Source organism: Triturus cristatus, chromosome 11 (genome assembly GCF_964204655.1).
Source record: "Triturus cristatus chromosome 11, aTriCri1.1, whole genome shotgun sequence".
Classification (NCBI taxonomy): Eukaryota; Metazoa; Chordata; class Amphibia; order Caudata; family Salamandridae; genus Triturus; species Triturus cristatus.
Genome location: NC_140594.1, coordinates 1,036,427,038 through 1,036,454,104, shown reverse-complemented (window position 1 = coordinate 1,036,454,104; position 27,067 = coordinate 1,036,427,038). Strand labels below are relative to the sequence as shown.

At 44.4% G+C, this 27,067-nt stretch overlaps 1 protein-coding gene across 8 annotated transcripts in view; it reads left to right on the top strand.

Moving 5' to 3' along the window:
* The first annotated feature begins 579 nt into the window (after window positions 1–579).
* The window catches only part of ATP13A3 (ATPase 13A3), a 478,336-nt gene continuing 451,848 nt past the window's right edge, over window positions 580–27,067 (top strand). For 3 of the 8 annotated variants that reach the window (XM_085635249.1, XM_085635257.1, XM_085635254.1), the window contains exon 1: window positions 896–1,061. The gene's annotated coding sequence lies outside the window, so the exon portion shown is untranslated. Of the gene's footprint in view, window positions 668–885; window positions 1,062–27,067 lie in introns of those variants that run through there. The other 5 variants (XM_085635250.1, XM_085635252.1, XM_085635253.1 and 2 more) reach the window with 5 other exon arrangements.

Below are 27,067 nucleotides of genomic sequence, written 5' to 3'. Positions count from 1 at the left end.
AGGACACCAGTGCTGGCATGGTTCACTGCACAAATATTCAGTTATGTTTTGTGCCACTAGTGAGGGAGCCTGCTTTAAGTTTCTTTAAAAAAAAAAAAGGGCTCAAATGAGTTCAAATTTAGCAACTTACTGTAAATGTCAGGATTGTATTGTAATGCAGCGTTCATGTTCATTTTAGCATTCGTCTGCAGGTACCATTTCATCTCTACTTTAGAAATGAATTTCTTGTAAGCAGTTATGCTAGTAACGAGTGTCGCTGTTACCCAAATTACTGACTGTCGATTTACTGAAAAAGGAAAGATGAGCGGGATGATTTAACTGTTTTCGGATTCAACAGGTACTGCAATACATGGAAATATACAATATCTGCTTTTGGTACGGTCCCGTACACGCTTTCGTATAAACCGATGTCACAGACATGGACAAAGCCGCGCCCCTTATTGAATATACCGGCCCAACCGGAGTCCAACAACGGTCGTTCTGCTCATGATTCTGCCAGTAATGGGCTGCTGAGTCATGCGACTGGTTGCCGTGGACGCACCGTGACCAGGTCCACCCATGGATCGCTCTGACCACCCTGAGGAAGCAGTACGCAGCGAAGAGCACTCCTCGCTCTCTCTTCCCCTTCAGAAGTGCGGCAACAACAACCTGGCCTGCCCGGGCTGAGGTATGCTCCTCATACGCGACTCACTCGCCCCTGCCAGTGAATGGCCACGGGCTCCGAAATGAACAGTGTGCACAGAAGCGTCCGCGGGCGTATTGGACAGCGGCACGCGCGGAAAGCCCGTCCAATCAGTACTCCCGAATCATGTGCGGTGCACCAGGATTGGCCAAAATAGCTCCAATCCTAGATCACCTTACACATTAGCAGAACCCCCCCCCAGTAGTCGCAGACGACTCTCACAGTATGTTTTAGTTGTGGGATTGGTGGTATGCGACCCGGAAGTGCTGAAATTACGTTAAAAGATCAATAACGGACATTAGGCTGAATTCGCGGACCGACCGTGTAAGTGCCGTACAGGTGGACAGTTGACACGTGGTAGCAGTAAAGGCGGTATCTGGTGAGTAGAATTGACACTTGAGCATGGCTGACATTCCTCCTGACCAACGTAACCCGCCAAAGGCATGAATGTGTACCTGTGTTTTGAAGGCTTCTCGGGCATTCCTTCCTGTTAGCACCAAAACGTGCTGATACTAAATTTGACACTAGTCTAATTTCCCTTGAATGTAACGGGCCCAGTTCTTAACGTTTGCCCGTACGCACTCCGTATTATGCACACCACAAACCTGCTTTCAGTACTTGGGGTCAAGGTACAGTTGATACGTTGTTCAGACTCGCCAAGGTACACTTCCAGCCCTGGGCTTTCATTTGATAAATGAATGCCCCGATTACTTACCGGTAATCTTCATTACTCCGAGTATAGTCTTCCTCGCCACATGATTACAAAGTCTGTTTTTTTCGTTCTCACTTTGTAATCATGTGGCGAGGAAGACTAACGAGGAGGTAATGTATTCTGGATGTTGTAATCGTGGATTGTTACTATTGATCCAGATACCATATGATTTATTGTCGGAACTGAAGCTCGGGTCTAGAAACGGCAGTGGCGCTGAAGGAGTCGGAAGCGGTAATGGCAGAGTATCCGGCGCTGCGAGGGTGATACTGCAAACGTTCGAGGTGTATCTTGTCGGTGTTTTTATTGATCCAAGAATATTCCGAGGACATGGTTTTGTAGAAAAGTGTTACTGTATATCATGAGATTACCTGCCACTGCCCCCCCCCCCGCCTTCGCCTATCCACTCCGAACAGGTGAACCTTACTGGTGAGTGCCCATTTGGACATCTTGAAATTGGTTTGTCATGGGTGTCCTGTGGTGGCTTTGGGGAAGGTGCTCGCGGAATATCATTTTGCAGCATTAGTGACACTCTCTGATGGGGACCTATGTTTTAGTACCATGGATAGTCTCTCGTGTGACATGCTAGACCTGACAGCTCTATTTGTGTCCCAATGTAGCAACAGGGGCAGTCTCAAGTCAAGGTCTGTGATAGCTAGTGTTGCAAATAAGTCAGTCATTAAAAGGTATTTCCATAGAGGCTACCGTAAAGGTGACCACCCGAGGGAGTGTGCACAGGTGCTCCGCTGCCCCTATGAGGGCCAGTGTAATTCAAAGAAGGGACGTACTTAGAGTCGGTTACTAAAGCTCCTCTGTGTGCCGATGTAAGCCTCGCACCTAGCAGCAGGGTAGCTAAGCTACAGGTTAAAAAAAAAATAACAACAACCCCGCAGGTGTTGTAGGGTCAACTCCTGATTGGTGCCCACGGCAGTTTTTTGTGAGTGCATTTAGTGGTTCAGCAGTGACACCCAGTGGGCACTCGGCTGTTCCTTGATGATTCCTAATGGGTGTCTATATACGTCATGCCGTGCACAACAGTGGGCTCAGATGTCAGCTCCCCATTGATACAAGAGACATCCCTGGCAGCAGGGTATCTAGTGTAACAATCAGAGACTTTAGATTGTGTACCTATAGACTGCAATCCTTTTCTTTTGTCTTCAGTCTCACTAGCAGAGGAACTTCTTTACTAAAGACAGCTTCCAGCTCATCACGCTTGAGATGGCTCCTTGCCAGTGACACATCGCGATCTGGCAGGTTACTTCGACACGTGCTCTTCACTCCCGGCTACTTTACAACACTGACATTTCAAAGAGGAAGTGAATGCACGTATACTTAACCTCTGTTCTGTATTTCTTAAAAGTAATAGTCAGTTAAGCCATTGTATAGGAGGCTTTAATATATATGTTGTGGCACTAAGCCCAATAACACCTTTCGGTAGTAATGCAGTTTTAGTCAGACAGCAGAAGCTTTTCTTTAGTTTTCCTTACAGTCTTTTTTAAAGGATGGGTTTGATGCCTCCGTTTCTGTCACCTCGATATCACTTCATTTTTTGATGTTTACTTGTACATCCAACAGCATCTTTGTACAGCTCCTTTTCCTGTCCCCAAACCAGCCATCTTCTTTCTCGTTGTCCTGAGTGCTCTTGACTGACCTATATCTCTGTGCATAAATGTAGCTGTTTACTTAAAATTTTCCATTGCGTTGCACGTTGTTTGTTTAGTCATGGAGTTACTTCTATTGATCCTGGATTCTCTTTTGTAAGCATTGTCTATTTGGAATACTTATTTTGAGCTAAACGTGTAAATTTTAGAGTTGGGCATAAGTAAAAAAAAAAAAAAAAAAATCACAAAATGCAAACGTGGACTGCAAACCAAGTTATCATCTTAATGCAATCTAATTTCTTAAGTATCGCTTTACATGTTTGCTGTAGGTGTATATTGTTCCATCTATGAGCCTAATCTGTATAATGTGACAGACAATCTAATCCTGCCAATCTCTTTCGTTCTGATTGCCCTTTTGTGTTCCGTTTTCATTTATTTTCTTTCAGAATTATTTTTCTTTTTGATTGCACCTGTGTGATTTTTATCTAGCCATGAGAGCGTTGATTTCGCCTGGAAAGTGTGGCTCATACTTTGAAGCGGTTGGCTGTTGTAAAATGTGAACAAGTAGGACGTGGAATTTTTTTTCTTCCAGATTTCAGTAGTAACGTTGCTGTATGGTAGTAGAAATGTTATATTTGCCTCATGGAAGAATCAATGTTTTAAGGATGAGATGCAAGTGACATTTTCATCTCTTTTAACTCAGTTGCTTGGCAGTGGCCTTAAAGTTATACATAGGCTTAGCATGTTGGTGGCATTCCAAACCTACTATTGAAAACAAGGCAGGCTGGTGGTGTTTGGGGGGGGGGGGGTTTGATTGAGTTCTCCTGTACGCTAATGCAGTGGAAAACATGCATTTCATCTTTACATAAATCCGTCAAAAGAAGCTAGTGATCAAAATGCCCATGTGGGATGTAAGCACAGTTTTGCTTTGGAATTTTTTAAAGTTATGTCAGTTTTTTTTTGGGGGGGGGGGGGGTAACTCGTGCTACATGTCTTTGCCTCAAAAGTGTACAGACAGACACACCTTCATATATGTGCTATTCATACACACTCTTTCATCTGTTGATCAAAACAATCTAAAGAGACACAAACCTTCTCAAACCAATATCCAAGCTTGAATCTTTCCAGTGAAAACTGAAACATCCTCTGATGAACCACAAAACAAATATGAAATGATGAAGTGTGGTATAGAGTACGTGGAAATATTTAAGGACTCTCCAGCCAAGAATGCACTAGGCTTCAGGGGTGTAATGCAGGCCCCTGCAGCACCTGCGGCGCAGAGGGCCCAACCCTTCAGGGTCCCCATCAGTCTAAGGACTACGAATATCTGTCAGACATCCGAGTCTCAGGGGCCCCTTATCACCTTCTGCAGGGGAGTCCCACCATTTTACATTACGCCACACCACTGCTTGGCATTGTACATTATAAGTGTGTTACGCAAGAGCATTGGCTTATTGTTTTCAATATCATTTGACAGTTTGTTTACTTTTAAATATTTTAAAAGGACTTTGCTAGAAATATGTTATAAACTTGTGGATGTACTTGCGCTGATAAACACTTAAAACGTTAGCCGTTTTAGGAGCTACCATTAAACGCTTGATGGTTATCTAAAGAGTGCGTCTTATTTGTACTTTTGATGGCTTGTGTGATGACAGGTTGGCAATAGTGGCTTTAAATCGGGAAGTGATTCAAGATGGACGTCGATGTTTATTCACAATTTTATAGTGTACAGGATTGATGCATTCCGTAGGACACTTTGAGCTGGATTGGATCCAACAAGATGAAGATTAGCTAGAAAAACGAATGAAATGTTCTCTCTAGGTTTATAAGGTATTTTCTAGGAAGAAACTGACCGCATATTTCCGTAGTGCAATGTAAACCTTTCCTCTGGAAAAAAACACCTTACCTCCTATTTATTGTCTGCTTCGTAAGAGGTTTTGAGTACGTTTACTATTCGTTTTATTATCATGCTTTTCTTTGTTCCTTTATTAAAACCACCATTTAGATTCTGGTATTCACTGCCAAAGCATCTTTCTGCAAAGAATTTTCCCAAAGTTCACTTCAAACAAAATTCCCATGATCGTCTGTGGAACAAACGTATTCCATTGGGTATACATAACTTCTTAATGGCAGTTTTCTAATTGCTAGTGGTTTCGGAAACACAAACACATTCTCATTAATTCAGCAGGTTCACAGTCTCTTAGGACACATTCAACATAATATACACCTGCTCATTCATAGACCGCTTACACTGCTACATCCAGGTGATTGGCTTTCTCGCTCTTCCTTACAGTTGTATATGATGTTTAGGAAATAAAATCACACAAGGGAACCTAAAGTGGGGACATTTTCTCCACTAACCTGTTTCCACGAATTCTCCAAATTAATGGCATTTTCAGGAATTGCAAACCATCATGGCAAATGTCATGATTTATTTATATATATATATATATCTCTCCCCCCCCCCCCCCCCCCCCCTGCTTATGCCGCCGCGCTGCAAAGATAGCCTGCACTCGAGGTCAGTCCAAAAGATTCTTTATTTACTGCTGATGCGTTTCAACCAAACTGTCTTTCTTAAAGCTGGGAAAACATTGTGACAGTCAGCCGCTGTCCATGTAGGTAACAGCGGTGGGGCCGGATAAGGGGGGATTTTGAGGGACAATGCAGAGGAAAATTTAATTATTTAATTTTCCCTCAGCATCGTCCCTCGAAATTTCCCCCCTTACCCTGCCCTACCGCTATTACCTACACGGACTGTGGCTGCTGATGGTATTCTCTATATACTCAGAGATACACTGTTAAAAAATCTATAAACATGAGCAAAATACTTCAGCACTTTTACATAATGCGTGCTCATCAGTAATAGGAAAACAGACTTCATAAATCCAACAGAAAAAAAGGTTTCCTCCCTAAAATTAAATTGACAGGGTATCTCACCAAGAAAAATAAATTATAAAAACAAATTAAATTTAGATACAAATGTAAAGTAAAATACAATGCAAGTGTATATAGTCAGTGGTGATACAATCTCTCCTATGGGTGCCCAGACAAGAGTCCAGTGAAAGAGAAAGACAGTCAGTTGACCTAAGAGAACACACAGTGGGATGTATGAGGGGGGGGGGAAAGGAACTGGGCGCGATATGTCAAGTGACCAGAGTAGACACACCTGAGGTAAAGAAAAAACAAATCCGCACAGAGCCCCAATAGAAACCAGCAAAAGAGGGGTATGATTCAGTGCCAGAGTGGCAGTGGTAGCCTATGTTGGGTGTAATGCCATCTGCCCCGGTAGGAACTCAACCAACGTTACGTTAAATGTATCAAATTGACTCCAGGCTCCTCATGCAAGTGCAAGACTCCAGTGTCTCAGATCCCCCGACCCTCGAGTGTAAGAAATGTGCGGGGATATGCAGCAGGAAAATGAAGCAGACTCAAAGGAGAACATGATGTGGGGGCTAGGGAAATGAGAAGAGAAAAGAGAAGAAAAGAAGGGGAGAAAAGGGAAACAAACACAGAAAACATGGGGGGGGAAACAGATACCACCGCTGGGTGTGCTACCCCAAATGTACATGTAGCTCCTCATTCTGGTTGAGGCCTCCTGGGTGTTTGCTGTTGAGACTGATTATGTATCGGGATTCTAGCCTTCTTAGTGCCCGTTCCCTGTCACCACCTCAGGTCCTGGCCGGAACCCTGTCCATTCCAAAAAAAGGAAATTTTGAGATTCTCAGCATCAGTAGATCCATGCAAGGGGTTGCAGTATCTTGCTATGGGATTTGTTGTGTTATTCTTATGACTGGCCCTGAGATGCTTCAGGATTTGTTTCTTCACTGGAAAAATCGTGCTCCACACATACCGCATGCCACACACATATCAACACATAAACTACAAAGTCAGTGTTGCAGTTAATGAAAGGTCTAATCTTGTGATGTTTACCATTGGGCAAGGGAACAAACTTCACGTTGGTACTGTGAGTGCACGCCTTGCACTTGCCTCATTTATGGAACCCAGGGAGTTCCCTCAACCAGGTACCACTTTGCAACTGGCCTGGTTTAATCATGGTATGCACCAGCAAGTCTTTCAGCGAGTTGCTTCTGCGGTATGTGATTTGTGGGCTTGGACTAACCAGTTTGCCGATGGCAGGGTCCAATTTGACCAAATGCCAGTGTTTCCTGACTATTGCTTGAACCTCGGTACAGCTTGAGTTGTACGTAGTTATGAGCCTGATCTTGGGTTTGGTGTTCGTATGTAATTAGGGTATGAGGAAAGTTCCTCTCACCACTCCACTGACCTTGTGTTTGGCCTCCTCCAAAACCTTATGCGTGTAACCCCTCTGCAGGAATCACCCAACCATCCTCCCTCCCTCTAGTTTGTAAGCTTCCAATGTACTACATTTTCTCCTGGCTCTAAGGAGTTCCCCATAAGGAATGCTGCAATTGAATTTGGGCGGGTGGTGGCTTCTGGCATTCAGGATACTGTTGTCAGCGATCTCCTTTCTGTGCAGACTAGTCAGTATAGTGCCATTAAGCACCTCAACCCCAACATCCAGGAAATCAATCCTGTTGGTGCTGGTTTTGCTTGTGAACTTAAGGTTCAAGCCATTGATGGATATGATATCCAGGAACTCATCTAAGATGAGCTGGGTGCCATCCCGAATGAGAAAAATATCATCAATGTATCTGGTCCAAAGGACCAGATGCTTTGTGTATTAATCCATGGCCTCAGACCAAACACACTCCGATTCCCACCACTCCATGAACATGCAGGCGTAGCTCGGCGCGAAGCAACTGCTCATTGCAGTCCCGGTAAGTTGTCTATACCATTGCTTACCAAACAGGAAATAGTTATTTTCCAGACAGGACTGGAGCATCTCCAGCAAAATGTTAGTTTGGTCATATGTGGCTATGGGTCTGTCCCTAAAGAAATGTTTGCAAGCCTTAATTGCCAGATCGTGCTGGATGCATGTATACAGCGAGACCACATCCATAGTAGAAAAGATGTAGTCAGATTGCCATGGTATGCCAGAGACCTTGGATATAAAATCCATACTGTTGCGGCAGTAGGAGGGTAAGCTGCAGACATAAGGAAACAGGAAATGGTCTAGATAAATTGAGGCATGCTCCAAGAGACTATGATTAGCTGAGATGATTGGCCTAGCTGTGGGTTGGTGCTGTGCTGATGGACTTTGGGCAGCATATAAAAAGAGGGACTGACCTTTTTCTTGACTGTTAAGTACAAAAGTTCCTCATGATTTAAAAGCCCCAAGGTGTGCCATTTGGACAGCATATCATGAAAACAATCAATAGTGGCAAGATATTGCCCAACATTAGTCTTAGTGTAGTGTAGCTGCCAGAAAAGTCAAGCTGTTTCTTGGCTTCAGGCATGTACTTCTCGATGTCCCACAGTACAACATTTCCCCCTTTGTCGGAAGGCTTAATCACAAAGGAAGTCGCTTGTTTCAGGGATGCCAATACTGTTTTTTGGCCTTTAGTTAGATTCATGGCAGCACGATTCGGATTACTCGCTCCCAATTTACCAATGTCTCGTACCACCGCCTCATGAAAGGAGTCAATGTTGTTGTGGGGGTGCTGGGATTAAATCTTGATTTTTGGTTTAAAGTTACTACGATTTCTCTTGTCAGTCTCCAAGTCCAGGAGATTCAATAGTTCCCTCTCAGAGGCCCAATCCTTATGGCCTAGTTCCAACTCCCTAAGGGAAGCTAAACCCACAATATTTCCAATGGACCGGAGATAAGAGGGCGTGTTGGGTTTCGGTGGGTTTGTAGCCCGTCCTGAAGCCCTCTTGGCCCACCCCTGGGCCCTTTCAGCGTATGTATTTTGAGGAGTTTTAGTTTCCTCGCAAACCGAAACATGTCTAAGCGGGTGCATGAGTAGTCAATAATTGGTAGGGCAAAAGAAGAGACCCAATTCCTAAGTCCTAATATATATATATATATACATATCTTTTTTGTTGAGGGATCTGGTGAAGCTCTTGCGGCCTCATTTACAAGAGAAAATCTCTTTGGAAACCTTTCTTTTTACTTGTGATAGTACCCTATCCCCTTGGTGTGTCTGAAAGGGGTCCCTCTCTTTTTACTATATAGTGTCCAATAAGTCACTTATGATTTGCATGCCCTCCATTTGTAGAATGTTGGTATATAAAGACTTCTTGTCTAAGCCCACTAAGGGGTCAGTTGTGGTTTCAAACTCCCTGTCTTCGATTTGACAAATCAGGTACATGCTGTCACGAATAAAAGCACTTGTGAGTGGGACAAACACCCTCAATTATTGAGTCATATTATCAATATTCTTGGTCTTCCTATACCTTTGCATATATTCTAATACCTGTTCCCTTGCGTATACGCTGGGACTTCTGCCTCCCCTCCTGCCCAGTTGTCTACCACCTTTCCTGCTTGTAAACTGTGCCCTGGTTCCTATTTTCCTGTCTATACTGTACCTCTATCTGTCCCTTTATACCTCTCCCCGTTAATCCTTCCTTTTTCTCTGTTGCTGTCTTTTTTTACCTGTTGTGGTGGATGTTGTTTTCTTACAAAATCTTACGAGTTTAAAGCTTTTTCCTTATTAGGTCTCACGAGCCAAAGGCTCGAAGAGACATTTTATATGTGGGATTTTCAAAGTGCTACCCACAGTCTTTTGGCTGGCCTAAACCTTGAGTGCACGATCACATGCACATGCACAGCTGCTCCTCTGCTCATTGCATTCCCCCCTCCCTTCTCACCCAGCCCTTTGATGCTCTGCTCAATTACTTTCACTTTCGCCGCTTTGACCCTTGCATTCCCCCCTCCCTTCTCACCCAGCCCTTTGATGCTCTGATTGCATCTTCCTTCTCCTCCTCTTTTTTCTCACTTGTATTCTGGCTCCTCACATTCCCCCCCCCCCCCTTCTTGTTTTTGTGAAGCACTTGGTTCAGTCAGAGCTTTCTGCCTGCAGCTTCCAGACAATCTGCCTGTTGCATCCTCCTCCCTCCTCCCTCCCACTCCCTTTTCCTCTCCCAGCAGCTTGTTATTTGATCCTGTGATAGCGCCCCTGCTCCTCCATGTCCCCCACTGCTCCGGGTCTCTGTCAGTCCTTAGTCGGCGAGTATGACCTGTGCCCACAGCCCCCACAGGTACTGTAACTGCAGGCAGAATCTTTTGTACGCCGGTCGACAGCGCGGAGCAGTGCGCTGTAGTTTGTTTAGTGGCACCCCCTCAGCAGAACACAACATCGCAACACTGCATTCTTTGAAATATTTTATAACAAATGAATTTCGAAGGAAAAAAGTAAGAGATATTTAATTTTCTGGAACGAGAGGGTTGTTGTATTTTTGGGAATATAGTCTTTTAAGCGGCAGGCTGCTATTGAGTACATTTATATTCTCCTTTAACACGTGTTTACTTGCTTAGCTTAATTGACTATTTTGTCATGGATGTTGGGGGTGGTTTCCCGCAGCTCCATAAATGGCTTTCATCTGGTACCCCGAGGGCTTGTTTTAGAACTGAATAAAGTGATTACTTGAAGCGCTTTTAAAAAAGTGTCACAAAATTATGCTCCTTGTAAAGTTTTGTGCATCTTCGTTTCATTTACCAAAAGTATGGTTACTACCTGATGAATTTATCTGCACATAATTATGACGCATGAGGGATTCACCAGTGGGGACACTCTTCACCCGAGACTTACTCCTGCATGGAGAACATCCTGCAAGTCGACGAGTGCACATTCCATGCCACCGAGACAAACTGGATTTCTTTCTTACAGATCCTGTATATGGAACAACCATGAATTCCCTACGTGGCACACAGCATAAGCAAAGCTCATTATTAGCTTGCTCACGAATGTTTCACAAAATGTTGACACCTCTTTTAGCCGACATCCGACTGCTGTGAGCCAGCAACTGCAGTGCAGAAGTCCTCCGTATAGCCCCCTTCCCCTCTTTATAATTGTAAACAATGCAAGCCCAGCCCTTAACCTAAACAATCCTGTCTAAAGTGCTAGCCCCTGCTGCAAATTCCCACAAGAAGGGCTTTCATCCCCCCCCCCCCCCAAACCCCTTCCGGTCCTCCATACGGTACAGGTCTGAAGTCGTGCTTCGAAAAAATGTCAACCGTGTCAAAACGTGCAATTTATTTACTATGTGCAGGAACAGCTGCTGCAGATGGATTTCAAAGACTTCCAGCTGCAACCAAACTGTTCAGAAAAAAAGCAGTTCTCACCGTAAGAGCCGAAAAAGAAAGTCCCTCCCCCGCCCGTCAATATTTAGAATCCAAAATAGCTTCCGAGGGCAGTAAACCAACCCACGTTCTTCTTCTAAAGTATATTTTGTAAAGCACCCGCTCGTCCTGGTGGGCAAGTCGGTGCTGGAAAACAGATGTTTATTGCTACCAACTTAATTGCACGTATTTTATCACCAAGAGTGGATGAAAGGCTGAGTGGTCACACCAAGTTTTGAACAAAGCAGATTCCTGGGCTGAATGAATGAGCTCACTGGGGCCCTAGACAGTGCACTGAGCATTTACCAACGTAGAAAAAAACACCAATACGTCTATTGGCTTGACACAGACAGGACCTTGAGACTATGAGGTGACTTACCCAGTCCTGGTTTTCCTGTCACCAACACAACGCAAGATGGACTTGAAAATTCAATGTTGCCAAGTCCGTACATGCATACTGTTGGTTGAAAACCCAGCTGTAGCTGGAAGTTAATCTCAAAACACAGGCAAAGTTGACAGCTGTCCAATACCACATTTTAGAAAGTTGGTGAGTACATATTTTCCCCATCAAACACACAAAAGCTGATGGGAGGAATGCTTGCAAATAGTGTAACCACTGGCAATCACCACTAAGGGTAGCATTCCAATCCATTGTTTTTTGTCCACTTTGCCACCTCAGATTAGAGACAGAAATATGTAAATCAGACTTGGTCAGGCTTCAGTAGGAACGGCTCAGGTCAAACTGCTGAGCCAGGTCCTCTATGAAAAGAACACAAGCAACTCCAGAATAGTTTCGGCCTAGTTGGGCCTCTTCAGCCAGCAGCCGCTTGGTTTCAGTAACATATCGAGCGCAGGTCCCATGTCGTTCGGTTAGCTCCTTCGGGCATTACATCAAACACACAAAAGGTGATGGGAGGAATGCTAGCAAACAGTCTAACCAGAAGCAACCACTCGGGGTATCATTCCAATCCACCGTTTTTTTTGCCTACAAAACCACCTCAGATTAGTCCCAGCCATATGCAAATCAGCCTTGGTACTGCTCCAACAGGAATGGTCCATTCTGAATTGCCAAACTGGGTCCACTCTGAACCAGCATAGTGGGCACACAACAAAAAAAAACCGATGGACTGGGGTGCATGCGGTCCAGAGTAATTTCAAGTTGCTGAGATTCATGCAACCATTCCACCCATCACTCCTTTGTATTCTGCATGTGTTCCCAGCCAGCAAGAAGTTGGGAAGGGATGGTAGATTCAGCTGAATGACCTGCAAACAAATATAGCTCAATCGTAAAGGAGGCGGACCCAGTATGCAAAACAAACTAACAGCATTAAATACACAGAGGAGGGGAGGGTTACAATGCTAAAATTATTTTACTATATACCTGTCAACATTGCACCGCAAGTTTACATTTATATAATTTGAAAGGTGAAACTACAAGTCCCAGAATACAACATGGTATACTTTAAAAGGCCAAGACTTCCTGGGTTGCATGGGGCCACTAAATAGCTGAGCTAAGGATAACTAAGGAGGGGAATTTCCTAACCTACTGAAAGGTTATGTTTTACAAAAACAAAGAGAGAGGACACTGGCTGCCAACTAAAGCCCTGTTCTCAACCCGATGACTGAAAAATAATCCAATGGCAAGCTCGCCCTTTACATGGGCTTGAGGTAAACATATTCCTACCCTTGCGAAATACTATAGCACATTATGGTTTCATGACATTGTTTTGTTGCTGCTCACGGTCATGATCTAATTTATGATTTTGTCCTCATTTTTTCAAGCTACACCTAAGCGAGGAACACAATGCATGCACATACATAGAGCGCTAGGTTACTCATTTGAATCTATAACCTGCCACACAAAACCTCAAAAATAAAATTACGTAGCTCCTGGTCACGGCAAACACTTTAGCCAGTCCTAGGTTTTTAGCCACCAGCAAATTGCATGATAATCGCACCGTTAAATGAGAATCTTCAAGTCCCTAAAATCAATCCACTGAGTTCGTTACCGAATTATGATGGGAACGTAGTACCATTTACTGTGTAATATGGTGGGATCAATGGTTTTCTTGGCATTTAGACGGAAATGGGAAAGTCAGATGAGGCTGTAAATTTTCCTGAATGTCACATGACCTATTCCTAACTCCCAAGATGCCCCTGAATCATATCAGACACCTATAGCCAATCCTCGTTTTTAAGCAACACTACTTCACCTTCTGGACCTGTATGTAGTCTGGCTTTCTTCATTGAAAGCATGGGCTTGTAACTTTCAACAAGAAAAGAGCAGTTGGTTCAAATACAAGGAATGGCTGTCGGTGGCACACTTAAATCCGCTCTATGATGTAGTCAACAGGAAGGACTTGCATTTTTGATTTTTGTATTTTCAGAATATGCATAAATAACATGCACAACAAAAAATGTCAGAGGCGTAGCAAGAGCTTGTGGCGCCCGGGGCTATCCCTCAGATTGCCGCCCCTGGGGGGAGGGGTGCTGGGGAAAAAGGACGGCAAGCACTTGAAAGAGGTCCGAGAGACGCGTAGTAATCGCTGCTAATAGTTACCTCGATCATGCAAGTTACATGCACATACATGACACGGTCCAAAGCTACACAGTTGAATACACCAGTGACCGGCAGTACAAAGGAGAACACACACACTGCTTGATTTATCTGGGGACTCAGAAAAACTACATGCGACATCCATCAGAGAGCTGCGTGAACAATTACAACACGAAAGGACTGCATACCCCATATCACCTCTACATGAAGTTAGAATTTTTGAAATCCTGTTTTATGCTGCTAAAGTTTTGAGAAATTTCAATTTTATGCTGTCTGAAAAATTTTCCAAGGTAAGTTTGTCTTTACCTTCCTTACGAGTTTTCATTAAATTCTGCTATGTGCGGTAACTCCTGGAACCACACTTATTGGACTTATGAGTTTTGGAATGAGAATCATGTTCCCTTGATAAATGCTTTCAGGTCAAATCTACTGATATCTATCAGGAGAAAAGCAGAAGATGGCATTTAGGTGCAGTAAGCAGCAAGATCTGAATGTTAGTCCGTATTACTGGGGGAATAACCACTCGTAATGAAGGGTATAGCAACAACAAAACAACAAAAAATTCAAAATCCTTCCCTTCTATCCCTCCACTACACTTTTTCAATCCAAATAACAGACTAACATGTTCACTACTCAAATAAATGTCCTATTTCACTATTCTAATTCGCCACTAATCCTTTATGGGTTTCGGAGTAGCGTGCTACTCGCCGAAAAAGCACATTAACACCTCAACAGGGGTAGCAAGCGCTATATAAATGCAAACCTTTTTACCTCTTCTACCCCTTCGGTATCCTTCTTAATCCAAATAATTGACTAACATACCTACCACTCAAATTATTAAAAATGACTTGCATATTTCACTATACTACTTCACCACTAACACTGTACGGGTTCCAGAGTAGTGTGCTACTCGCCGAAAAACGCTTCAACCCCCCCATCAGAGGTAGCAAGTTCTAGATAAATCCAAACCTTTTTTCCCTTCTCCATATCTCCACTATCCTTCTCAATCCACATAATCTGACTAACATATCCACCACTCAAATTACTTTCAAATTTTCACTATACTAATTCACCACTAATCATTTATGGGTTCCGGAGTAGCGTGCCAATCGCTGAAAAAGCGCTTCGATGCCTCCTTATGGGTAGTGAGTGCTATATAAATGCAATTACAATACAATACAAAAAATAATTGCAAAAGTGCCATCAACACCCTCAAGCAACCAGGCAAAGGGAAACTATGCAACCAAATTTAAACCCATTCTTCCAAACTCCCGACCTCCACAAAGAACGTTGGTCCGTATCAGTGTGTCAAAGGCAATATTGAAGCTACATGAAATCAACCACATCTGGCCCAAATTCTGGGTTAAGCTAGACTTTAGGTTAAAGTTGTTAGATATATGAGGTGCTGCACCTCGGCCTCCTCTTAGATATGTTGCATCTTTGTTCCAAACCACAGAGAGCAAATGCTGATTATGCCAGAAAACAGAAGCCAAGGGGTTCACAGGAGGAGCCCGAAAAAATTGAAAGGATACTAGCAAATAAAAGCAAAAATCCTCATGTGTGCATGGGAAGCAGTTAGAAACACACGGGAAAATGACTTAAACCCCATTATTATTCACAGAACAATATGGACCTCACAGACCTCCCCAGTGCCCAGTTGGCAATGTCCTTCTGTGTTGTAGTGTGACGTATCTCAGGCTGAGGCGGGCTAGACTAAGGTAAGAAGCCATGGCAGGAGTAGAGTTTTGGCTTCTCGTGGGGGCTGGGCTTCTCAGTAAGACTGGGTGGGGGCCCAATTCGGTTAAAACTGAGTAGAGACCAATGCCCCTATGCCCAGACCTAGGCTAAACCTTTTTTTCCTTGAATTGTTCTTGAAATCACTGCAGAGATGCAGGCTTCAAAACCGGTGACGGATCATACTACTTACTAGTGGTACAGTTTAAGAGCAACAAAGCATTATGGGGAAGGAGGGACGCAGTACTTCACATCTTCAAGTGACCCTTTGACATCCGTGACACCTTCATCAAGTCCTGCTTTTGTGACAAACAGAACTTTGCTTTCTGCTGTTCTAGGATCCACAGAAGCAAAATGGTCTTGGCTAAAAAGCCAAGAATGGATGAAGGTGTCACTTATGACAATGTGCCGTTAACACGCTTACTACTTTCATAGGATTAGCAAGATAGGGTACCATCTTACAGATTCTTCCACTGATAGCAGGCACCTGATCACATAAAAAGATCCCGAGACGGAAGCACCGTTTCTGCTCCACTGCACCACTTCCCACAGACTTAATTAAGATCATTGCGAATTCATGATGTGATTGTGAACCCAGACCAAAGGGTACCCCCCCCCACCCAAGCTCTCTTCAAACGGAATACAACTGCATGGGCAAGTTCTCTGGCTGGGATTTGTAACTTTTTTTAATCTTGAAATACACCATTGGCTTTTCTAACTGGGATATTTAGCCTGAAATGCAATGTCATTCTTGCACAGCTTTTTAAATTTTGTAAATATGTTAGATGCGCGCTTTTTACATGTTTATGCTTTTAATTAACTAATAAACTATTACTAGTCACTTGAACTGTTCATAGATATGACTGGATAACATGGATGTGCTGTCCTTGGGCTCTGGAAAAAAACACACATATACACACACGCACACCACACATACACACAGAGAGACACACACACCACACAAACAGCAGACACACACCACACACACATAGACACACACCACACACAGACACGCACAAACCAGACACACACACACATACACACAAACACACACCGAGGTTAGTAGCCCTATTGTGCAGGTTTTCTAATAACATTGCACTGAACTAATGTTATACATGAGTAAGACATCTTAGAATGATGATTTCGCGTTTCCTGCTGCAATCATTTGAAGGGAGGAGACAGCACAATGCTACACCATCCAGAACGACAGTAGACATCACCCCGAAGCAAAATGTCACACAACAAACATGCACAGAAATATTCTTGCCACACATTAACACCTCCAGAATCATGCTTTCGTGATACAGTGGAAAAAGTCTTTGCATCAAGAATTGCTTTAAGTTCCCCCAAGGACATACGGACAGTCAAAAATGTTCTGTGATGCAACCCCTGGGGCCTCGTCACTTGAAGGGAGCTCTAGGGCTGGATCAGTAAACATTATTATCTGGCATTATTCGTGTGCCCGGTGGTAAGTTAATGCAGTGCTTAATATGAGCAACTGTTTTCATCGTAATATCTATGAAAGTGGATTTGTGGCGGAGCCTAGGTGATGATTCCACCCCTCTGAAAACGTTCAGCTAGCTCCTGCTGCTCTCCTCTTTCTTACCTCACTCACTTCAGGGTCTCACACTATGGTAGGCAGGGATTGGTTCGAACTTCTTTCACTTCTGCTGCACTGCAGCAGCCAGCAAAGCAAAATCGCCCAGCAGCAGCACTGCCACTGCCCCAGGCCAGAATTGACTCCTCATGAGAGCGCGTAGTGGTGAAGCGTGTGACGTGTCACTGCTACGTTCTCATCGCAAGGGCTGGCCAAAATGTAGCCCAGGGCCCTCATTGGTAGTGCTCGCGCGCTACCAATGATGGCCCTGGGACGGACCAACAGTCAAGCAAGTTTTCGCACAAACAACGCGGGACGTCGCGGCGGCAATTTTGGCAACACTGCAGGCGCACTGACTGACTGGCGCAGCAGTTACAACAAAAGCAAGCAGGTCAGGACAGGTGCGCGCTGCTTGCACTTTCAAACTTTAACAGCCTGGGCCGTGCGCGCGGCACTGGTGGTCCGTTGCGGCTGCCTTTAAAATTTATTTGGGGACAATGACGCTACAATGACTGATAGTAGTGTCAGTGAGTAGTGTCAGTGAGTGTCCCCAAATAAAGTATAAAGGCCGCCGCAACAGGCCACCTATGCCGCGCGTCTGCCCCCAAAATAGTGCCACCTGGGGCGGACCGCCCCCCCCCAGCTACGCCACTGACAATATACCCAACATCTCCCATGGAGGCCGAACGGCAACCTACACCCTTCAACCATGCTGTCTGAAAGAGCCCCAGGAAGTCGATGTGAACTAAAGATCTTCACAGCCTCATCGGCGATATAAAGCGCTATATTCATTCATCAATGCAGTACAATACAGTACCTACATACCCTTCCTAAAACTATCCCCTGAAATGTGCTCGCATTCCCTGCTCTAAGGTGCTGAATCACTAAGAATCTTGCCAAAAAAAGCATCTCTGTGCCCTCTTTCCTCTCCCCCCACCCTCTGACGGTTTATTATATTCAATATTTCGATTTTTATATCCTTCAATATGTGAAGGGTACTGCACTGCCTCAGCAACGGGCATGAAGTGTAAAATGAACTATATATTCAAGCACCAGGGATAGAGAGAACCTGTTGTTTTTTTTTCAAATAAACATTCCACTCGCAAGTTAGAAAGTTCTAGAGGAATCAATAGTAGATAGTGTTATGAGCTATTTCTCATTATGCTTTGTCTGGGAATGGAAAGTTCCATGCCAGCTTAGTGTGAAAACGCCCACCAAAAACGCTGTCCGCGATTAGCTGCGGTCTGTGATACATTGAGAGATGTCAGAGCCCTCTTTTTCAGACCCCACCTGCTCTAGGTCCACATACAATAGTCATATTTAAACATACAGAGAATCTCAAAGAATTAATATAGTCGGACACACGCAAGCACCTGATTCTTCATATAACATAGCACACGCTGACTGGAAATGTTTGTAGGGCAATACAAAACAGAAACTACGTTTGATTTACTAAAAATACAGATTGGTAGCGAAAAGGCCACCTATGACACTTCTCTGTCCGGAAGTACCCCTCGTTGCACCAATTAATGGGTACGTACATCTTGTAATGACTATGCTTAAGTGACAAACGTGTATTCAGTGGAAAACCAATAACAATTATTCAACTAAATAAAGAAAATTATTTTTTTTAATCACCCGAAACTAATTCCTTTTCAATGGCACACTGTTTCATTGTCTACCACAACAGGCACATTTCAGCTTCCGGTATAGTCACGACCAGGCACGCAACACCCATTGGACTCACAGGGCTTCACCCCCCCCCCCCGTCGTGTGTGGCAGCCCGGGATGAGACACCTTCCCGGGCAAAAAAGCAGCCGCACCCGAGCACTTTACAGGTCTTTAAAAGACCATTTGAATGTTAATGAGGCCTTGCTGTTGTGTCACCCCTTCTAAGAGCCCCTGCAGCTCCACTCTGCCTATTGCTTAAAGTTCAGCCCCCCCCGAAATTTTTGCTCAGCCCCCCCGAAATTTGGCTCTAGTTGCGCCTCTGGTCACGACTCACCTGAAGTATTCTGAATCAAAAATCATCCTGATGGCTGCACCAATATCCCTGTGCTGCCTGTGCCGGAAAAGAGGCGAGCGCGTGGTGGTGGAGCGTGTGACGTCACTGCCGCGCTACTTTTTTTTACCGCAACGCAAGGGTTGACTAAACATTATGCCCAGGGCCGTCATTGGTAGCGCTTTCGTGCGCTACCAGATTGACGGCCCTGGGATGGGACCCACCACATACAAGGTACGTCACGCACGCATGCTGCACTGCAGGCAGCACAATTTACAATCAGGTGTGCTTGCTCTTCCGCGCGAGGGCCCCAGTGGCGGCGACCTTTATAATTTATTTGGGGACACTGACACTACTGTGAGTGTCCCCAAATAAATTATAAATGCCGCCGCCCCCAAAATAGTGCCGCCTGGGGCGGACCGCCCCCACCGCCCCCCCCTAGCTACGCCAGTGAAAAATGTGCATGAGTTTCGCTCTGTAAAACAGAAAAAATATTGTGAATTAATTTACATCTGCTGGCCATGCTTGTAGTCTCTATATCTTCCATTCTATTAAGATGCAACTTTTCAAGGAAAAAGGCTGGGGCCTATTGGCAACCCTGAACGTTTTCATGGTCTAGTGTGAAGTTTCTTTCACCATGAATGAACAAATATACATTTATTGTGCAATGAGAAAATCGTTACAAAAATTACAACCATGAAGTTTCTTTCAGCAGGATATGTACTGAAAGAACCGTACAGGAAGAATGAGGATGTGCAAGAGAATGAATTCACACAATGTATTTTAAAGTCGTTATTTTCCTTTGGGCAGAAAGATTATATGAATAATAAATGCTAGCTCCCGTACTCGCAATGTCAGTATACTTCAGTAAATGCGTCCGGACAGAAAGCAGGTGAAATGTATTTCATTTGATTAAACTTCTTGTTTCCTAAATCAGTGTCTAAAAGAAGGTTGTGTATTTAATTCAAAATGTCAATATTTGTATGTATTGTTTAAAACATTATAAAAAAAGGCTTGCATTTTTTAAAGAGAGCTTTAGTTTTTTTTCCTCAGATTCCTACTGACCTGAGATGCTCTGTTTTTAGGTCAAGCTTGGGCAGCGTATTTGCTGCTCTGCAAAGCATAAGGGGGCAGGTTTATGTTTCCTGGCGCATCCCTGCAAATCAGCATGGATGCGCCAGGAAATATGCGTCACTCAAGTTTACCCTTGCGCCACCACAGATGCGCCGCATTTACAATGCAGCGCATCGTGGCGCAAGGATAAACAGATGCGTGACGCATCTGATGCCGTAAGGCGGCGCATTGCTGGAGTCGTGTCGCAAGCATGACGCAACTCCAGCAATGTTTAGGGGCTGCCCATACCTATCATGCTGCGTCATGCCTTACGCCTGCTTCAAGCAGGCGCAGGGTTTTGACGCAGCAGCGTCGGAAAAGTGACTCAGTGAAATCTTATAGATTTCACTAAGTCACTTTTCCGATGCTTTTTCCGATGGAACGCCCACCCTGCATACATTAAACCTGACGCAGGTTTAATGTGGCGCAGGGCTTTACACCGTGACGCATCTCCATAGATGCGTCACGATGTAAATAGGGCGAAACGTGGCGCAGGGTTTACGCCGCCGCTGCGTCACAAAAGTGACGCAACGGCGGCTTAAAAGTGGCGCAAGTCTGATATAAATCTGCCCCGTTGTATTCAGGTATGGACTTGAAGCTCCGCCCACTCCCCGCCCATATTTTTCATTGGCTTGTGCCACTGTAAACTGTGGCTTTTCATTGGTCAATAGGCTTAGTAGTCCCTCATTAGTACCGCCTTGTCTCATTTTGTAACCTCCCATGAGGACATCCTCTGTTACGTGTGTTGTTACTCCGTAGGCTTTAATTATAGCCTCCGAGCACTATTTTCTCAAACAGCTTTGTCTTGCTCTGCACACTCTCTCCCAACGCTTTAAAAAAAAATCTTTATAGCACGGGCGCCGAACGAATTTGCAATGCAATAGGTCTTGTATTTGCGAGAGTTTAAGCTATTGCAATTGTAAATGACAATGACTTTTATTTATCTGTTTTAAAGAGAATACATACATAAAAGGCATTGTCATTTACAATGCCAATAGCTCAAACTCTCATAAATGCGAGACCTATTGCATTGCAAATGCTTGTTTTGGATATTTACCAACATGGAGCTTCTTCAACCATTTGGCCATCAGGCTAATGTTTGCCTTTATGGTTATTTTTGGCCCAAATACGTTGGTGCCTTACCCAGAAAGATGCAATTTTTTGTTTTGTTCTGTCCGACATTTCTTTTAAACACATTGGTTCTGAAAATGACTGTCTCGGTAGACTGTGGAATGCCATCAATGCATTTCTCCAGGATGACCATCCAGGGCGCTTGATTGATTGTTCTCAATCCAGTGCCCATTGGAAGTGACCAGTCATTAGCATTATTTCATCATTAGCTAGCAAAAGTTCCTGGCAGCTTCATAGTCGTGGGTATTGGGGTGTATCTTGTAGTTGGAGATCTAATTTTTTATGCTTCCGCTTTTTTTCACTGACCTTTAAACAGGGTAGGTGCCACTCTGATCCCAATTCTGCTCCTAGAAGCTCGTGGATTGCATTTCATTTCCATAGCTTCCTGCATTGGAAACCCTAATTGAGGGTACTCTCATTGTGGAAAAGTGAAGGTATTTAAGAAAATAAAATGACGTGCCAACTCATCCGCGCAGTATAGAACTTGTACTTACTTTTCGTGTACACCACTACTCGTCATAAGCCGTTACCCATTTAGCTTTTCTCTTTTACAAGGGCGATGTTTGCAATATAGAAGTGTCCATGCACGGGGTTCCGCATTATATTTATTGCTGTCAGGTAGTGCCATTACTCAGATCTCAATCAATACGGAGCCGATTTCTGGCAATTTCCTCTAAATAGAAGTTATTTGATGGGCATCTACAATTGGAGATACCTGCAATAACCTGAGAGACCTGTTTGGCTGTTGGAACGGTACCCAAATGGACATCCTCCTTAAGTGGTCAAATTTTGTTCTGGTTAGGAATAATTAGATTTTGGTCATTTGTTTCATATGGAATATTGCATAGAAGACAAATGGAAAGCCCTGGAATTAAGGCACATAAAATGGACCTTTACATGCTGGTCCTGTCATAGGAGGTATTTCAATGCGCATTCTTGACTGGACCATCCACAGTGGACAGCCAATGGAGATTCATGCATATCAGACGAAGGCACACCTCGGTGCCAGCGTGCTACCTCTCTCAGGCATGCAGCATGCCAGCCTGCACACCTCAGTGACGCATGCCTTACACAGCCACAAAGCAGGTCTTTATGCACAGCCGATACCGATCGATTTGGGGTCTCTAGTTGGCAATGGTTGCCACCTTTGTCCAAATAGAGACCATTGCGTCTAGTCAGGGTAAGGGGATACACTCCTAAAATAACCCCTGCTCACCCCCTTGGTAGATTGGCAGGAGCAGACAGGCTTATCCCAGAGGCAGTGTGTAAAGCATTTGTGAACACATACAGTAATACAGTGAAAACACTACAGATGGACACCACGCTGGTTTAGAAAAATAAGTAATCTTTACTAGACTTAACACAAGACCAAACGACAAAAATCCACAATACACTTTGTAAAAATAAGACTTTAGAGTGGTAGAAATAGCTTAGTTCACTTTAGATTGTAAACGCAACACTTTACTCTCAATGTACCTTGGATGCGAAATGCAAAACAAAAGGGTCGCAGGGAAGGTGATGCGTCGGTTCCTTACATGCAAGAACGGTTATGCGTCGGTTCCTTGCTTTGGGGGAGGTGATGCGTCGGTTCCTTACTGCAGCGCAGGGGAGGTGATGCGTCGGTTTCTTACCGGAGAGGAGTTGGAGCGTCGGGTTCTTTACCACGTGGGAAGGTGATGCGTCGGTTTCTTACTGCGCTCCGGTTACGATGAGACAAGATGGCGCCTCGATGCGATGATTCGGTGCAATGTGAAAAAATGGCGTCTTTGATGCGATGCGACCACGTTGATGCGATGCGTGCACTCCCGACGGCCGTGAGGCGAACTCTGTAACTTCTGAGCTGCGACAGGCCCTGCGACACGCTTCTCCAATGATGCGCCGGCAACCTCTGCGGCAGCGACATGCTTCTCCGGGGATGCGCCACGCTTCGTCGGTGATGCAATGGCGAACAGCTGCAGCACGCTTCTTCTGTGATGCGACGGCAACTGCTGCGGCGGCTACACACTTCTTCTTCGTTGAGTCGCGCTCCCAGCGACACGCAGTCTCTCAGAAGGCCCAACACAACAGCAGGCCCTTCAATTATCAGCAAGGGAATTCAGGGGGGGAGCTGGTAGTAAAGTCTTGTATCCCTGAGACTTCAGGCAGGAGGCAAGCACAGTTCAAGCCCTTGGAGATCTTCTTCAAGATGATGAAAGCACACTCAGTCCTTTTTTCATTTCTTTGGCAATGAAACAACCACTGCAGGCCAATCCCCAAACACACAGCACAGGAGTAGTCTCCTCCTTCAGCTTCCTGGTTCTTCTCCTCAGCAAAGGTTCGTCTTGATTCCCAGAAGTGATCTAAAGTTCTGGAGTCTGGGTCCCCCTTTTTATATACACAAATCTTTTGTCTCTGAAGGCAGAGAGTGTCTGTACCTAGTCCAAACCAGTTATGGGTGCATTCTGCCAGTGCACAACTTATTCCTTTGTCAGTGTGGGCCAGGGTCATCAGACGTGCCACAGGAGGTGAAGCCAGCATTGTGGAAAGCAGGAACAGCCCTATTCAGGCCCAGGTGCTACTCCTCCCACCACTCCCAATGCAGATAGGTCTATTCAGCCTAGCGCGGACTCACCCTGTCTCCTGGAGCCACCCCAACCCCTGTCCCTCACAAGCCAGACATGCAATACACAACCTAGCAGAGGCAGGCTGGATGTTTAGGTAAGAAAATACCTAGTTTCTAAAAGGGGTATTTTCAAACGCAGAATGTTAAAACCAACTTCACTAAAAGATGTGTTTTATCATTCTGAGTTCAGGCATACTAAACTCTAATTTCTACCTGGTTCCCTGGGTCAGTTAGGATTATAAGATGTAATAATCAAACTGCCCATTCTGGCCTATGGGAGCATGTAGCCTTGCAATAGTTTAAAACGAAAATGGCTGTAATTCACTATCAGGACATGCCACACACATCAGGGCATGTCCTACCTTTCACATACAATGCACCCTTCCCTTCGGGGTACCTTGGGCCTACCTTAGGGGTGGCTAACATGTAGAAAAGGGAAGGTTTGGGGACTGGCAAGTGTGTGCACTTACCAAGTCGACATGGCAGTCCCAGACTGCACACAGGCTCTGCAATGGCAGGCCTGAGCCATAGTTTACAAGCTCCTCCGGTGGGTGCACAATCAGCGCTGCAAGCCCACCAGCAACATTTGATTTACAGGCCCTGGGAACACACGGTGCACTGTACTAGGGTCTGACAAGTAAACCAAATAAGCCAATCATGGAGTCACTAATCTATTCCATCAATTTACAATAGAGAGCATATGCACCTTAGCACTGATCAGCAGTGGTAAATTGCCCAGAGTCATAAAACCAACAAAAACAGGTCAGATAAAACACAGGAGTAAGGCAAAAGTTCAGGGATGACCCTGCAAAAAGGGCCAAGTCCAACAGCACCTCTCAACACTGCACATAGGTTAGTGGGCACACTTCAAACATGCATGCTGTTTGCAAACCTCACCCAGACACATACCATTGTGCTGTCCTTTATGGCCATTTCACAAAGGCCGAGCATGCGTCGTCGGGCACCCTCAAAAGTCTGTTGGAGGCTTGACATTTAATAACATAAAAAGTCTAAATGTAGGCACCATGTAACACAGCATGTTTCAAAAACACATCTTCCACAGAAGATGCACCTCACACCGTCCATCATATGCTATCAAGACACAGTGCATACCTGTACATGTAACCTTGAGGAACTGCATGCAAACTGTAAGTCGCGAGCTTAGATCCTTGTTGTTTTTTTTCTCAATCTGTTGTTCTAAGATTAATAAGGAGGGCTCCTCTGGGAATTAATATAGTCTTAATAGAACAGACCACCCCAATCAATGTGTTATTTTTTAAATCCTAACTTTGTGTTTCTCCTGACCGTTAACTCAACATATAATATGCTCAAGTATGGCGATGTATGATTCCTACACCTTATAACCCTCATTGTCTTAAGTAACATTACCTTAACATTAATTTACAAACTTAGGCGTTATTGTTTCTGTGTGTGATGTAAATCGCTCTGATATCCCACACTGGGATGAGTAGTGCTATAAAAGGCCTAAATAAAAAAAAAATAGTATGTGCCATTTAAATCCTTATTAGTGTAATTACGCATACACATATATAATTCTCTGATTCCTACAGTGCATGCACATCTCTTACATAGTGAGTTTGAATAAAGCAAAAAACCTGCTGCTATGTTCCTTTGTTTCCTTCCAATTAATTGGCATCTAGGTGTTAGGCTCCAGATGGCTCCCAGCCAGGATGAGACTTGAAGAAAAGAAGGGCTGATGGGCTTTTAAATCAGGTCTTTGTTTGGGGTCCGGCTGGAAGTGAAAATAAGAAAGCCTCATTGCTGCCTGCTGGTTGCTGCAACATCGGAATGCAGACAGCGTGCAAGCGCTGACGAGTTGTGTCCTGGTGCTGGAAAATAACACCAGAACACATTTAGCGTATTTCACTTGGGCAGATGGAGCCCAGATCCGGCCCAAAAATAGTTGCCAAACCGGAATTCGGTGCAATGCCCCTACTTTCCAAAACTTCTAACAATCGAAGCATTGGGGTGGGGGGGTGGGGGAGCAATCGGGTGATTAGTGCTGGCTGCAGTTGTCAGGGCCTTATTCACTTATAAAAGAGTAGCATTATGGCGACTCTGATATATATATTGAGCTCAGTTAGTGACACCGCATTCCAGTTAATCCTAATTATTGGCTATTTTTCTTTTTAAATGCTTAAAATGAGGAGGAGGGAATGAGCACACATTCGTATTCTGTAAAACGTCCCTGCACTCGCTGATGTACTCTTCAGTGTTGCCTTCCTGTGTATTTTAAACATAGTTTGTCTTCCTAGACTACACAGTGTGAACGACAGCATACTGCAGTTGCATGGCTGTACTCAACCACCTTCCTTATGAGTAAAATGGTTTTCAAGCTGGGAGTGTTGAGGGGATGTGGTGTTGCTGCCAGAGCTACAGACTTGGACCTTGGAACTCGAATCATGGCATCGGCTCCGCATATGTGATTGTGGGCAAATCACTTAATCTCCATGTGCGTACAAAAAAAAATGTGACCTTGTGTGATGTAACTGGTGGTCATGTAAAGTGCTCTTATACCTTCAGGTTGAGCGCTTACTATAAAAAAAACTGCGAAGAAAGTGGAGTGACACGAGCACACTGCTAACGTTATTGAGGCATACACAGATCTTCATGAGGAGTGGCATCTGCTCGTTCGCCATGTGCTCTTTGGCCAGTTCAAGTCTGTTAATGCCAGCGCAGCCTTGGGCAAGGATGGAATAGACTAACGCTCAGGTCCGTCATGAGGTAGGTGCAGCCTGTCCCACATTAATACTAGTCCAAATGAGAAGATCAGCTGCCTGGTGGTTCTTGTTTATCTTTATTCTTCCATAGAATAAAAAAACACAAGAGGTCCTTTTGAAAACGCCGGGTCTGCTAAAATTAAAAGGTGAATTGTCAACTGTCGCACTGGTTTCTTTACATCACTGGTGATAAATATATATACTACAATTGTAATAGAGCAATGTTTATTCTGTAGCGTAAACAAAAAGTCTGACAGGATAGCAAGACGGGTTATTGTTTACACTAGGGGATTCCACTCCCATCCCTTCAAATATCAAACCTTTTGAAAATTGCACCAGCACAACCTAAGCAGGCAAGAAAAGTATATATATCCTACCAGAAGTCCTGCCAGACA